General features: G+C 38.3%; 1 pseudogene; it reads right to left on the bottom strand.

The window, feature by feature from the left end:
• Positions 1 to 15,310: 15,310 nt before the first annotated feature.
• On the bottom strand, positions 15,311 to 15,750 carry LOC138387166 (protein FAM107B pseudogene; annotated as a pseudogene).
• Between the last annotated feature and the right edge of the window lie 1,137 nt (positions 15,751 to 16,887).

Here is a 16,887-nt window from a genome sequence, read left to right as displayed (position 1 = left end):
GAAGGAGAAGAAAATTGTCAGGTGAAGAGAGAAGAGCAGCAGGTTTTTTTTTTTTTTTTGGAGACAGAGTCTCACTTTGTTGCCCCGGCTAGAGTGAGTGCCGTGGCGTCAGTCTAGCTCACAGCAACCTCAAACTCCTGGGCTTAAGCGATCCTACTGCCTCAGCCTCCCGAGTAGCTGGGACTACAGGCATGCCCACCATGCCCGGCTAATTTTTTCTATATATACTTTTAGTTGTCCAGATAATTTTTTTCTATTTTTAGTAGAGACGGGGTCTTGCTCTTGCTCAGGCTGGTCTTGAACTCCTGACCTCGAGCTATCCACCCGCCTCAGCCTCCCAGAGTGCTAGGATTATAGGCGTGAGCCACTGCACCCGGCCTGAGTTCAGTGGAATATGCATGTAGACATTTTCAGTAGGCAATTGGCTACTAGGCATTTCTAGGCATAGATTGAAATGTGAGCTTGAAGATGCAGACTTGGAATAATATTATTAAACAATTAGGTGATGTTATAAATCTAAATGGGCTTGTCCACGATGAGGAACATACAGAAAATGAAAAAGGCTGGTGACAAAAACCTGGGAATATCTGCATTTTGCAGAGGAAAGGAGGTGGTCAAGAAGACAGCAGTGGCTAGAGAAAACTGGGAGTGGCCCCAGAGGAAGTGATTGTTAAGGTGTGAAATCCATATGTGGGCAAAAAAGAATTCTCAGACAGTGACCAGGATGTACAAAAGTAAAAGTTTATTTTTCTGAGAAAGAAAGAAAGAAAAAGAGTGAGAGAGATAGAGAGAGACAAAAAGAAAGAGAGTGGCCACGACAAAAAGAGGGAGGAAAGAAATGTCAGGTGGTGAGGAAAGTTGCTTGGTGTTTTTAAAGGCTGGAAATGGCTTTTTTTCCCTTCTGCTTCGATGAATTGATAATAAAAGCAGCTGTGAAACTGCAGTGTTGGCTTTTTCTGTTTCTCATGTAGCAGATTGACAGTAGAAATTAGCTGCTTCTTTCTTCTTGATAGTGGAAGGCACCTGGTACTGTCTCTTGAGGAAGCAGAAGTTTATGCTCCTACTGTCCGCTCAGCAACTTTTTCAAGGCTGAGGAAGAACTCAGAGATAACAAGTTAGGCCACACGTGTTTTAATTAAACAAAGGATAGTTGTGTTGTGAATTTATTTCTCTTACTCTCTGTTTGATAGTTTGTTTTCCTCTGTTACATAGGTTATTAGTAAGACCACATTTTAGTGGTGTTGCAAAAATCCAAAAAAAATGTGAGAATTTCCAGGAGAGAGTATCAATTTTGACAAATAAGATTACTAAAAAGTAAGTTGGATTGAACGTTTTAAAGCTGTTTGGTGGTAGCCTATTCAAAACGACAATTTTAAAGTTATGCGGTCTACTATTTATGTGATTTATACTACTGAAATCCACATATGGAAGAATACATCTGCTAAGATCCTACCTAACTTTTTCTAATTGTAGTAGCCACCTACACAGGGTCAGAGAAAATGGTCTAGCCTGGTGAGTAACATGCCAATGTTTTTCCAGAATTGTCACAACCTAAGGGTCACATGTGAGGAAAAGTGTTGTCTTTCTTAACTGGTGCTTGTGGAAATACTTGATTTGTACTGAAGTCCTTGGTAAGCTCTTTGCGTGCATTCCAAAACAAAAATCTGGCAGCACTGGAAGCTGCTGGCACACACACGTGCCCCCACTCTGGCATGGAATCGTCCCAGAGCTAGGTTCTGACAGAGCTTTGAGTTTGGATCACAAGTCATTTCAGGCAAAGAGTTTCAAGAAAGTGACATTATTAAATATCTTATTGCAGAAAACTAATATAATACCACAGAGAAAAATATAAGGTGATATACTAACTACACTGGTTCTCAGTATTTGGGAAACTCAGGTGACATTGGTTAGAAAGTCAGTACCTGACTCTTTGTTAGTGCAATTCTCTTTCCATTGCCTTTTTGACATATCTGATTTTACTTCTTCCTTTTGAATTTCAGCCCTAAAGAAAATATTGTTAGAACCCATTTGTAGTATATGTATGTTTGAAGAATGTGTGTGATTTCCTTTTAAGAGAATTGGCAACCTAACCTGGACTATATCTGGTATTCTATTAGTTTCTAATGCTAAATTTCTTTATATCTGTATCCCAATGACAGTGCTGCTGCTGATGATCTACCAAGCTTTTAAGCGTCTTCAGGATTGTCAAATACAAATTGTTTTATCTGACATAGTTTTCCTATGGCATTGTATTTCCTCAGAAATTGGTAATCTGTGATTTAGCTGGAATATGCGGTCAATTGGATTACTACACTGTTAACCATCTCTACATAAGATGACTCCTTTTTTCCCCCCAAATAAGTTAAAGGCCCTATTAATTTTTAATGAACAAGTCCTCTAGTTGGGGGAACAGTAGATAACTCTTCCTACATTTTGGATGTGACTTTTTTGACTTGTTTACTGAAGAACTGCCTTTAATAGGTGAACTGTATTTTTAGTTTTATAAGAAATTAAGAAAAAGATTAGAAACTAAAGGAACTCTGTGATCAGTAGTATAGTATTATACTATATCCAATGGCTATCTATCTGTTTCTCTAGAATTATCCCAGTTACCTGAATGATGCACAATTTATTTTTTAAGAGATGGGGGTCTCTGCCTCACAGGATGGATTGCAGTGACTATTCACAAGCATGATCGTAGTGCCCTGCAGCCTTGATCTCCTAGGCTCCAGTGATCCTCCTGCCTCAGCCTCTCAGGGTAGCTAGGACTACAGGCTTGGCCTGATGCACAATTATTAGAGAAAGTAAATAAACCCTGCTGAGTTGCCAAGAATTGACTGTAATTTTTTTTTTCATTTTCTTGCTAGAAACTTTCATACAGTAGAATATATTGTCAGTCATCAGGATTCTGTATTTTTTATTTGGGTTAACATAGGATTTTTGCTTATTGCATATTATTTTCTGACATCATTGTTTCAACTATCCCTTGTATTCTTTTGTTCAAATGGATATAGAAATACAGGAATTTATCTCTAAGGGAAATATCAAGAAAAACAGACTAGGGACAGGTATTAATACTGTTAAATCACTTTCTGATTTTAGTCATATATAACACATCCTCTTAAATTATAAAAATTTCATATAATGCATTTGCATCAAGGGTTCCCAAGACCACCCCAAGATTTGGTGATTCACTAGGCAGACTCACAGGACTCAACAGATAGTCATACTCAGGGGTTTGATTTATTACAGTGATAGGATACACAGCAAAATTGGCAAAGGAAAAAGGTACATATAGTGAGATGTGAATGAAACCAGGTACAGGCGTCCAAGAGTACTCTCCTGCAGAGTTACCTGGATGTGCTTTCCCCAGCATCAAATTTTGACAACACATGTGCAGTGTTGTCTACCAGTATCATAGTCTTATTAGAGACTCAGTACCCAATTTTTTTATGGAGGCTAGTTGCCTAGACATCCTCTCTCCTGCGTGTACCAAAATTGCAGATTCCCAGATGGAAAGCACCTGTTCCGGGTAAACCACATTGTTTGTACCAACAGTTCAGGCACAGTGAGTCACTCTTATCAGTTAGGGAATGTTGGGAACTCTCTAAATCCAAGTTTCCAAATGCCAGCCGAGGGCCAGCCTCGCAAGCATGGTATTTTCCTGTCTGCTAGATGAAAACTTTTCTGCACAGCAACTATAGCCCTGACTATAATTTTGGTGTTACCTTAAAGTTTTATTTTAATAACTAATAATATAATGATATAACATGGGAGTGGTTTCAGTTGCATGATCCATATTAAGTTGCAATGTTGGTTGCTGTTTTGGCTTTTGGTGAATATTTAACAGTATATAAGATACTATGGCAATTATAATCTGTCTTTATTTGATAAACCTTTCAGCAAAATTGTTGGACAAATAAGCACAATGATTTGTGATTTGAATTGTAATAAAAATTGCTTTATATTAATTATAGGGATGGTCTAGTTTAGATTCATATTATGTTAAATACTCATTTCCTCTTTATAATTGTGAAATAAGATATAATATTCATTTTGCCTATTACTTTCTTGTCTAAATATGCAATGAAAATTACTTGCTTTATGTATTTTTATTTACTTCAATTGAGAGGTAATGCCCATACTATGTTACTTTGATCTTTAATTATATCCAATTTTCAAGGTGGCTGTGTATGGTTATAATATACACAGGTAATAACAGGGTCCATAAATGTCTTTTTTTAAATTAATAACTTTATTTTCTAGTGCGGTTTTAGGTCATGATAAAATTGACAGGAAGGTACCGAGATATCCCACATACCCAATGTGTCCCACACATCCATAACTTTCCTCATCATGATATGATATCTCCCACCAGCAGGGTACATTTTTTACAATTGATGTACCTACATTGACATGTCATTACCACCCAAAGTGCATAGTTTACATTAGGGTTCACTCTTGATATTGTACATTCTGTGGGGTTGGACAAATATATAATGACATGCATCTACTATTGTAGTATCATACACAGAATAGTTTCACTGCCCTAAAAATCCTCTGTACTCTGCCTTTTCATGCCTTCCTCCCTCCGCACTCACACTTGGCAAGTACTGATCTTACCATATCCATATGTTTGCTTTTTCCAGAATAGTCACATATGGATGGAATAATACAGTGAATACAGTAGATATTTTTTGAATATCAAAAAATGAAAGATCCAAAGTAATACAGTGCAGCCACTTAAGATACTCTTTCTCCTTGCCTTTGTTTTGCTTTTTTATTTTGTCCATCAGTGTAGAATTTGATGACATATATTTTACGTGTTGCAAAAACATAATGATTTCTACAGACATTTGCCATATAATGGGGAGGACTGAGAAAAATGATACCATGCAACACCACACAGCACTAACTGGACCAACCTGCTGTGTGAGGTGGGTCCTCATAGAGTCTAGCAATGGAAGGGGAGAGTCTCAGGAGGTTGTCCTTTATAAAATTGGAAAAGTCTTTATACTCATTTTGCAGTTGGAAATAAGACCAGACAGTGATTACTATAGGTGAACAAATTTGGTCCTTACTGATCCTGTTCCTTTGAAGGATGAGTTGGAAAAAAGTCTATATTATTATAACATGGCTCATGTACAACTGGATTTTCTGTCATAAGGAATGCCAAGAGAGTCACACTGTTTTAGTCTACATGAGAGGAAGAGACTTTTCCCTCCCCAGACAGAGGAAAAACTGTTGGCACATTCTTGGAGTTTGAAATGAGTTGGTAGATTTATTGATATATTTTTTCATATCAGATAGTACTTCCTGGCAACTTGCCACACCTCCCCAGTGTTTCTTCTTAAGGTTCTCCGAATGTGAGGTAGGGATAAGCTCTTAAAAGAGTGCTAATTCCAGTCGTTCCAGGAGAGGGAAAGTGACAGGTGAAGTTGAACCTCATTTGCACCATACATAGGGCAGAGAAAATTGCTAGAACTGAGGACACTTACCAATATCTTCCCCAGAAGAGGGTTAGCAGGAGTAAATACATTGATCTCTCTTGAGGTCTTCTCTGCTGGCAGCCAGAAAAATCTTTGCAAGGATCCTTGTCTCTGTCCTGTTTCCTATGTCTTGCCATGCAAACACAGTGAGTGCCCATATGCCTAGCTTCCTCATGATAGCATGCTTTATCCTAAACTGATCAGTTTCAGCTGAAGCGCTGGAGAAGCTGTGTTGTGTCACAGAAAACTAAATGCAGTGGTCCCTCCCTATCTGTGAGGGATACATTCCAAGACCCCAGTGAATGCCTGGAACTGCCTATAGTACTGAACCCTATCTATACAATGTTTCTTCCTATATGTACATATCAATGAAAAAGTTTAATTTATCAATTAGGCCAAGTATGAGGTTAACAACAATAACTAATAATAAAATAGAACAACTACAACAATATACTGTAATAAAAGTTATGTGAAAGTGGTTTCTGAAAATATCTTCCTGTACTGTGCTCAGCCTTCTTGTGATGATGTGAGGTGATCCAGTGCCTGCATGATGAGAAGAAGCAAGGCGAATGTCGTGGGCATTGTGATACAGTGTTAGGCTGTTATTGACCTTCTGACTGGATGTCAGAAGAAAGAGCATCTGCTTTAGGTTATCCTGGATCATGGAATCATGGTGATTTTGACGGCTGGATGTCAGGAGCAGACCGAGTCAGTGACTGTGGGTGGATAGCATAGCCAGTGTGGATACACAGCACAAAGGGATGATTCACATCCTCGGTACAATGGAGCAGGATGGCTCAAGATTTCATCGTGCACTTCAGACTGGCACACAATTTAAAACTCATGAATTGTTTATTTCTGGAATTTTCCAATTAATATTTTGGACCATGGTTGACCATGAGTAACTGAAACCACAGAAATCAAAACCATGGATGTGATATCGTGAATCATATGTTTGGTCTTCAACCCTGTTTCCTGGCATTACAATTTCTAAAATCCTTAGCCTCTCCAAAGTGATGTCTTTTTGTATGCTGATGATTGACTAGTGCTGGCAGCCCCTATCTAGCTTCAGATTGGGGGCTGGTCACCAGAAAGACCAAGGCAGGATTAGAGGGTTGGGGCTTCCAGCCCCACCCCCCAACCTCCTGGAGAGGACAAGGGGCTAAAGGTGAAATCAATCACCAGCAGTTAGTGATTTAATCAGTTATGCCTATGTAAGTAAGGAAGCTTTCATAAAACCCCAAGAGGACTGGGTTTGGAGAGCTTGCAGATGGCTGAACACATGGAGGTTCCTGGAGGATGGTGGACCCTGGGAGGGCATGGGTAATCCACACCCTTCCCCTGCCTCCTTCTGTGCATCTCTTCATCAGCATCCTTTGTAATATCCTTTCTAATAAGCTGGTAAATGTAAGTAAGTGTTTCCCTGAGTTCTGTGAGCTACTCTAGCAAATTAATTGAACCCAAAGAGGGGGCTATGGGAAACCCAGCTGGAAGGCAGTCAGTTAGAAGTTCTGGAGACCCAGACTTGCCATTTGTGGGTGGGGAGCCTTGGGGACTGAGTCCTCAACCTGTGGGGTCTGATGCTATCTCCACATAGAAGGTGTCATCACTGAATTAGAGGGAGTCCACATGGTGTCCACTGCAGAATTGACTGCTTGCTTATTGGTGGCTGAAAACACATTTATTTGGTCATGGAAGTCTTCTGTGTTGACAATTGTTGTTGTGGTGTGAGAGCAGAGGAAAAACATGTTGAGTGTGTTTTTTTTCCACACATATAGCAGATGGAGGGACTACTGTATACTCTGTTCTGACTGTTCCAGTCCATTAGTCCAGAAATCATGCTCTTTGACACTGTCCACTTATGGTACTTATTCTACTAATGATGCCATTTCTGTCAGTCTATAGGTTTCAGTTAGGATGATTATTGTATACAGTAGTTCATTTGTGGGTGTTAAATGTTGGTATATCCTATTCTTCCTTGCATTTGATAAATACAAAGGAGAAGAGTTCTTAATGGATTAATTGCCTAACAATAGTATAATTAATATTAATTCTATTAATAGTATCTTCTCCAGGTATAGTACTAAAGAAATAGTCTGTAACAAAGTATCAGAGTATTGTTTTTTTTTAAATGAGGTCTAAAGCATACATGAAACTGTGCATGCATTTTTTTTTTTTTATGAAAGTGGAGTCTTCCTATGTTGCCCAGGCTGGTCTTGAACTCCTGAGCTTCTGAAGCACTCCTCCTGCCTCAGCCTCCCAAGCAGCTGGGATTACAGGCACATGCCACTGTGTCTTCTTCTGGTTTTAATAGTTTACATTTTTCTATTGTTAATTTAAAATGTGTTTTATTTTTTCTTTAATAGAGGATGATGACAAGAATTCTGAAGACTCTTCCAGGTAAGATTTTATAGATCTTTAAAAATTATATGTTAACTAATGGAATACAGAAAAAGAAACTAGTATTTGTTGAGTGTTCTACTCTGGGCTAGACACCATATTATGTGCATCGTTTCATATAGCAGTCATCACAACAGCTTTGTAAAGTGTCTGTGCTATTATAACCTACTCTTTACTATTTAGGCAACTGTGGTTCAGAGTGGTTGATTAATTGGCACATGATCCCTTAGTTAACAAGTAGCTGACCCATGATTTGACCATCAGCCGGCCTGACTCCCGAATCCCTTCTCTTGCCCCTCAGCATAGATTGATAGAGCCCTGTGCAGCACTGGGATGAAGGTACAGTTCCAAATCAGGTCAATTCAGAAAGTCAAAATTCAGTTATATGTTAGCTCTCATTGAGAGTTTTCCTTAGAACCTGACTAGTCCGAGAATGTTTCGCTAATATATTTGACAGTGTCCGTGGTAACCAGTACCTTGTGTTGTACCATCAAATGTTTTAGGCCCGATCTCACTTAGGTTTGGCCATAGAACCATAGGTTTTATCTAAACAAGACCAGGCATAGACTAGAGAGGAATTATTTTATTCTAAGTGAAGGATATTTAGGTACAGATCATTTTATATTACTTATATTTGGCATCAATTTAGAGGCTATTTCTAATTGATTTCTCTACTTACTAACTTCCTAGGTTGAGTTTCCCTTTAGGCTAGTACTCCTGCCTAGTTCTGTGAAGTTGTTGTTGTTTTTCCTACAACCTTTTTTCTTCTTCTATGACTTATCTAAAATTTTGTCTTGATTTTTTTTTTTTTTACTTTCTTCTGTGCTTGTTTTGTCTGTGTTCCTTTTGTTCTATTATTTTTTCCATTTCTGCCAGGTAAGTATTTCCCATTTTTCTATGGATAGAGTCAAAAGCACATACAATTTCAGGATTTTAAGGCATCATAGAGACTAATGAAAATACCCTCCAGTACTTCAACTTGTGTTTAACATCCTGGTCAAGTGGTTGTTCAGATGGAGAAACTGAAACTGCAAGAGATTAAAAGTGACTTATTTGGATACAGTGAGTGACAGAAATGAAATTTGAACTCAGGTTCCTTAATTCAAAGCCCAGTTCTCTTCCTTCTTTATCATCCTGTAGGTGAGTGTTTTAATAATAAAAATGGATAGTGGGTCTAGTGAACCTAATGGAAAGGATAAGAATGGAATTTGCTGGTGAACCTAATGGCAGCAGATAAGAATTTAATAAGCAGGCAAAGGCCATTTGAAGAAAAACAACACTGGGTCTGATAGGAATAAGGGTTTTAGAAAAGAGATCAGAATATTGGGGTTTATGACAAGTTTGATAAAGATAAATGATAGGAATGAAGGACACAGAATGTTGAGAGTTATCTAGAAAGTGATATTAAAATAGGGGGCTCAAGGGAGTCCTGAACAGGCTGTTGCTTTTCTTGTTTGTTTAATTGGAGGAACTGACAAACTTGAAGGCCTCTATTGAAAGATGTTCAAAGAATTTTAGCCACTGGGAAGAGTCTCTCTACAGAAGATAGGAATGTAGTATCATCTCCTTCTGCCCCAGTGTACCGGGGGATAGCTGAGAGCCCCTCAAGTACTAGGGGCTGGAGGTGGCTGAACTACACAGATCTGTGGCCCAGGGCAGGTGTCCTCTCACCACTGCCTCTTTTCCCAATTCCCTGGTGCCCTTCGCCTGTACATGGAGGGTAGGGCTCAGGTAGGATTGGCTGGCAAATCAGTCCTGGCGCTTCAGCTAGGTAGTTGGTAACATGCCTGCACTGGGGACAGAGGACTGAAACACCATTTAGCTTGTTTTCTAGGAAGGGGAAAATAGAGATCTCTTACTCTTGGTCCTTTGAGCCCATGCTTTCAGGAATCTGTGCTTTCATAGGCTGATGATTGAAAGGTTGGAGACTGTCATCAAGGTCTGCAGAAGGGGGATCTGAAAGTGGGAACTCATGGAAAGGAAGATATTTAGATAGTACTTCGGGAAATGGAGATGCAACTACCAGGACTCTGTTTCCATCAGTCTCTCTCCTTGGTTGTGTCAGTGCCTATGAAGACTTGTAAGGGCTTCCTAGTTTATGTGGACCTGAATAGTAGGACCTATGTAGGGAAAATAATTGGATTTTATAATTTTTAATGTTTAATCTTTCTGGGAAGAGTATTCCCAGTAACAACACATGCATTTGTGCTTTGACTTTTATGTCATTAGCTTTCAAACATTTCAGGGGACTTCCTGTACTGTTTTAGGGTAAAGGGAAGCAATAGAGCTTTCTTAAATGGTTTCCACGCTGAAGAAACCAGACTGCCATATTTGAGTGACAGAGAGTTGTCTCTCAACTGGAGATGGACAATGGAGGAGGGAAAGTGTATCTTTCTACCTTTTATGAGGTTATCAGGTTATTTCCAGTTCAAGTAACAAAAGTTATGTCAGGTATGAATTGTGTTTTCAGTTCAGCCTTCAGGATAGACAATTTGTGTAGACAAATTATTCTCTGGCTCTGCCAATATGTTGGCTGCCACTATTTGTTGTGGAACCTAGAGCGAATCTTCCTTGAATTTTTCCTAGGTTGAGAGAGGTGGAGGCAGAAATAAGTAACTAAAATATTTTTTCAAAACAGAGGCCATACTTTTATTATTCTATCAAGAAACATTTAATATGCAGATAGCTGACCTTTCCCTGATTTTGTTTTTGTTGTTTGGAGGGAGCACCTGGATATGAACCAGCACTTTTGTTTTTTAAAGAAATGAACTCATTCATTTTAGTTGTATATATTTGCTCTAAATTATTTTCAGGAAACTGGAAACTGATGTTCCTTGTATTAAATCACGGCACACGTCAAATGATGAAGATGTCATTGGTCCCAATCCTGAGGTAAAGTGGTCTCCTGTGAAATTAATTTTCTTGTTCTGAATCTTGTGTAGTATTTACTGTGAAATTTATCAGTGGTCAAGGATTGATTAATAAATACTTTGAGGCAATAGGGGCTGAAAAAAATGGGCTGGAAAACACTTAGTGACAGGAAAATTATACTAGCAAAAGCTTTCCCACAATAGAGGAAATATGAAATTTAGTCAAGGTTTTTTTTAAAAAAGTATTTCTATTTCTAGAAATAAAAGCATTTCTATTCCTTTTAAATCCTAATGACATGACTTTTATAACACATGTATCTAAATGAATCTGATGGATGCCATTGCTTATTACAGTAATCATGGAATCTCTCTGATACCTTTTAGGTCTAAAAACATACAGCACATAGCATAGAATTTCTTTTTTCCTCTTGAACATTTATTATTTTGGAATGATATGGTTTTTAGGAGAGCTTTTTCTTCATTTCTATTCTGGGTTCTGTAATTAGACTAAAATAATACTAGAAATTGTGGAAATGTAGTTGAGCATGGTGACACATACCTGTAGTCCCAGCTACATGGGAGGCTAAGGCCAGAGGATCAGTTGAACCCAGGAGGTCAAGACCAGGCTGGGCAACGAAGTGAGACTCCACCTCTAATAAGAGCAGCAACAACAAAAACTTGTGGTCATTTAGAAATTTAAACAAAGGGATTCCAGTGTTTTTTAAGTCATTCCATTAGGAGTATATTCAAAACTCTTCATCTAATTAAAGAATACATGTGTTGTCTCAAATAATAACCAGCTCTAGAAGTGGAGACTCTTAATAAGCATATGGGAAGACTTTAATTTCAGAAGTTTTGCATCATAGTTTTTAAAAATACCCACTCAGAGTCCTTGCATCACATTCTAAAATTTCAAATTTCAGAAATTTGTGTAGTTATTTCAATGATCATTTTGATGCTCCTGCATTACTATGAGCTACTAGAGGTTAAGAAGCATATTTGTGTGTATCCTGGAGTACCTAGAATAAAGTCTTGCATGAGAGAAGCATTTTAATAGATTTTTTAATGTGAATAAATGAACAGACAAATGAATTTCTGTGTAATGGGATGTTCCAAGTAATATACTCTGTATAATACATCTAATAATTAAATCTATTGCAGTTCCAAAATGTGGCTTAAATTTAGATTCCCTATTAATGCTTAGGATGTAGAAGTTCAGGTGAGCTATACTGAGAAAATATGTCCTAAATAAGCAAGAAATAAATTAGAAATATGTCAATAGGAAAGAGGGTTACAGCACATTTTCTAGTATCCTCCCCCTGGAAGCTCAGATGAGGGTTTTAGATTAAAATTTCTTAAATATTTTTTTAGTCCCAAGCCAATGCTCTATTAAATATATCTTTTCAAGCCATACTTTGTTCTTTTGGATCCTGATTACCAATTCTTTCTCCAAGTGGAAAGTTTATGGAACAATTTTTTCCATTTTTCTCTCTCTGTGGTAATAATGTTACAGCTTTCAGGTAGTGGTAGATGACCATGTTTAACTAATTGAACATCTTATTTTAAAGTATGAAAATTAAACTATCTATTATAGAAGTATTTACAAAAAACTAATTGCGGAGTAATACTAATCAGTGTCATTTTTTTTCATGGTCCAAGCATGTGGTGATTTTTACTAAGAATAACTTTGGTTGTAAGAATTCCACCCTCAATTCTGTAATACTTTCCATTAAAAACAATTTATACAGGAGCAAATACAAAAAATATTAAATTATGAAAAGAAATCCATTAAGGCCCCCTTTATATATATTATATACACTCAAGCAAGTCAAAATTTTTCATAGTAGAAGAATAAAGTCAACTGTTATAGCTTAGAAAGCAACACTACTTTACTACCATGAGACTATGAAACACAGAACTATTTTAAGAAAACCACAGAGTAGAAAAATGGAGCCATTTTTGTCAAAAAGCGGCTCAAAGCACAAAACTGCTCAGCCGTTGGAGAGTCCTAAGGGTTTGGACTGTACGGTATTTAAGGTAGGAGGGGAGATTGCGGCTTGTGAGCCCAGCTGACCTGACAACTTCCGAGAGCTTCCCTACGTGTACACTGTAGCATAAGACACCACTTCACGCTATTTACAAGTCTTCTTTTGGCCAGATCTTGTATTACTAACTACAAAAAATTCTGTGGAATTTCAGTGAGATTAGGAAAGAAATGCCTTTTTAATTAACTTTTTCCCAGTGAAGAATGAATCCTAGTTAAGTTCTAGGAACAGAATTCCTAGAATTCCTGAAAGAAACCTATCAGGGCCCTTGAGAATTGTACCAAGTGGCAGAGTTGCTTCGAGGATACAGATCTAAAGATCTAACATCCAGTTATGAGCCAGTCCCAAATCTTCATTTTACAAACAGCGTCCTTAGTCCGTATACACAAGAAAGAACTCGAGTCAATGTGCAATCTGAAATGTACTTTCTAGATGATCAGTTATCACACTTTCTCATCTCAAGAGGAAGAATGATAGAGAAAAGTTATCATTCCATTCTTCAAAAGCAAACTATTATAGAGCAACATTTTATCTTAAGCATCCTTTATTTTATTCAAATAATACTTGCTGATGAGATAAATAATCCATTTCAGGTGTAATCAACTACCATGTTTCTCTAACTAGCAGAGTATCATCATCGCATTTGCTTTTGTTCACATTAGGATTGAATATGGGCCTAATTGTCAACTACTAAAACCAAAGCATTTCTGTGGAAAGCTGATTTCTACTATGCTAATTAAGGATTCAAAAGCTCTGGATCCAATTTTCTATGAGTCTTTAAAGAAAGTGTAAGAGTCTCCAGTGTAGAAATTACTGGCTGAATTATCTCTATGGAGAACATACTAAAGCCACAAAAATCCTTCCATATCACCCCAAGTAGATGGTACCTGTGCCCGTACCAGCAGTATAAAATTAATTTGGCAGGAGAATGTTGCCATTATTTGTGTAAGGTTTCTTTGAAGTAGCAGGCGCCAGAGAAAGAAAGACGAGCAGAGTTGAAAGGGATAAGTAAAGAGGCTTTATTGGAGTGTTCCTGGGTGGGGGTAACGAGTCCCCGAGAGAGGGACCCGGGTGAGCCTCACAGTCCCATGAGTGGAACTAGAGAAGCCATGCCGCCCAGAAGTCTGAGTGGGTTTATATAGGTTTTTAGGGATGGGGGATGGGAGCTTCTTTGGCCAGGAATGAGGAATGTCTTTGTTTTAGCTTTAGGGTGAGTATTCAGGAATAGGAGGGGCTTCTTTTTCATTAGGGAAGGGAGGGGTGCCTGCCACCAGCCTTACAATTTGTACCTGGGCTTCTCTTTGAACAGCATGCTAGCTAGAATGAGGAAACTGAGTGGGGCCCTCTTTCCCTCTCAGCTTTTCCTGAGAGATGCAACACAGATGCAACAACATCATCACTGAGATAATGGTGAAGTTTCCAAAGCATGGATTCTAATGATATTCATTATCATTAGATATTCAAATGCTGTAAGTCTTCGGACAAAGACTCCTTGAGACTCATCTACGCTTGTTTCACGTCAAAATACCTAAAGAAGACCTCACTGCCCAGCTCTTCACGGGAATGTTCTCCACACTCCTCTCAAAGAAAAAAATGCAAAGATTTTGGACCCTCTATTTTGACACCGAAGCTGGGTTATATGGACTAGTTCCACTTTCCAAAGGATCAGGGGATGATTTTACCTAAAAAAAAAACTAGCTCAGCAAGAAGTTTCAAAACAAAACTGAACAAAAGCCCTACTAGTTATCAAAGCAATGAATGAATTTACGTGATGTGCCCTCTTGGAACTGGAATGTTGATATGGAGCATACTACTATTACAGAGAACCAGAAGGAATTAAAATAAGATCAAGATGGATGTTTATATGTTTTTAAACCTTCTTACCCCATTTCTAAATCTTAGTGCCAACAAAGGTCACGGCTGTGCTCAACATTAACATTTTCTGGTGCTAATCCTAACATGGATGAAAGCATAAATTTGGGGTCCTCAAAATAAAATTTACAAATACTGGATGTAAGAGGTTAAATGTATTTCTATGTCATCTAAATTATCTAACAGATAACAAAAAAAAAAAAGAAACATTTCTTTTTTAGCTTTTAAGAGAAAAAAGTCTCTGTGCCCCCACTAAACTTGGAATGGAAGAAAACCAAGCAGTGCAACTCTCAAGAATTTACTCCAGTGTCTTCTTCCTTTTCTCTTTTTGCTTGTTTTATCTTTTTGTTTATTTGTCTTGTTTTTTACAGTCTCTGAACACAGTTCTATTATTCCAACGTATGTGCTGGGCAATGCCCCTCATTTGGCGAATAGAAGCTGCAACTGTCAAAGGCAATTTATCCACCCAGATTGTAGGAAAATCAAACCAAATCCTTTTGAAAGTCAAACTTCTCTGCTGATTGGAACTCTCTCCAGGGGCTTCTGTCCTGAGATGAAGTGCTGAGAGGCACCTACAGACACAGCTGTGCGCGGTGAAGAGCGGGGACAGGACACATGAGGTCTCAGTACAGCCTCTGCCTAGGACTCCTGGGCTTGGGTGACTTCTTGGCCTGTTCTCCTGAGATTGCCTTTCACCTTCACAAACTCTGGGGCGTTCTCTTGCTCTTCTCGCAATTTCTGCTTCTCAAGTTCAAGCTGCTCCAACTTCTGCTGCCGTTTCAATAGTTCTATTTCCAAGTCAGATTTCTTCTTTTGTGCTTCTTCCTCCTTCTGCTTTATTACCTGGTCTCGTTTTCTCTTTTCCATCACCTTTTGCAGTTCTGGTCTATTCTGAGCTGCAAGACCCCTTTTTTGATTCATAAGAAGTTCTCTGTGAAGATCCTGATGGTTCCGGGAGTTTTTGACAGGATTGATCAGTTCCTGAGGCCTAACTAGTTCGGGATTGTCATCCTGTATATAGTCTTGCTCAGCCATGATGTTTCTTGGAATGAGATGTGAGTCCTTAGGGTCAGTATCCTCAAGGGCGCCCTCTCGGTGCACACAAAGGAGCGCGGCTCCCTAGTGTCCCTGGTCAGGCGGCCACCCTGGGTGGCGCGAGGGCGGCTCCACGGCGGCCACGCCCCCAAGCCCATCTGGCTAAGGTTGGCTCTCCTAATCAGTGTCATTTGTGGTGCATTATGAACAAAAGTCTCTGTTCTGTATATGTATTTCTCCATGTACCTTACTGTACTGAACATTTTTCCTTTTCTTCTTGGCTTAAGATCATACTTGATTGACTGGTCATGTCTCTCTTTTCTTGCTTCTTTGTTTCTCCCTCCTTCCCCACCTTTGGAAATGATTTACCCCAGCGTATATTTTGCCTTGCAGAACGCATTTCTTCAGTGTCTCTTCTTTCAGTCCACCTCCGTCTTCATTGTCAGCAGAGTTAGTTCCGGCTTTCTCTGTATTAGCTCTGCGTAGCTTCCATGCATCGGTCATTGCCCCAGGAGGTTTATTCTTGTTTTTCTCTTGGAAGAAGCTGAATTTATACAATCATTGATATTAGGTTTTTGACAAACAGAAAAGAAGAAATTTATTCTATTTGCAATGCCAAGACATTTAAATAAGGTACTACTAAAAACTAAACTCTCACATGTTCCCCCACAAGAGGTTATTCATGCAAATATAAATCATGCAAACACATTCAAAACAAAACACATAATTATTTTAAATTTCTTCATATTAGTTTTTTCAATAATTCTCTAAACTACTTAGGAATACATTTTTCTTCTAGGTTATAATTTGATTGAGAAAAAATGTGATGGATATCATAGTATTTGTATAAAAATCAACTGGGGTGAAGGGAGTAACATTTTGAGGATATTTGTATCATCTCTTGTAATCCTCACCCCATGAGAACTTGTAGGTTAGTAAATGGCAGAACTGAGGTTTGAATGTACATCTGAGTAGCTCTAAAACCTGTACTCTTTGTGTTAGATCACATAGTAATGGTGAATATCGTAATTATTTTATCCAATTTGATACTTGTTATTCTTAAAACTGTAATTTTTTTTTCTAGGGTGTTCCAAAACTAAACTTAAAAGAGCCATGTGCTCCTTCTCTGCAATCTGGGAAAAACTGTAAGCCATTTGAAGATTGCCTATTCATGTG

This window comes from Eulemur rufifrons, chromosome 7, assembly GCF_041146395.1.
Source record: "Eulemur rufifrons isolate Redbay chromosome 7, OSU_ERuf_1, whole genome shotgun sequence".
Lineage (NCBI taxonomy): Eukaryota > Metazoa > Chordata > Mammalia > Primates > Lemuridae > Eulemur > Eulemur rufifrons.
Note: the sequence above shows the minus strand (reverse complement) of the source record. Positions and strands in the feature narration are given on the sequence as shown.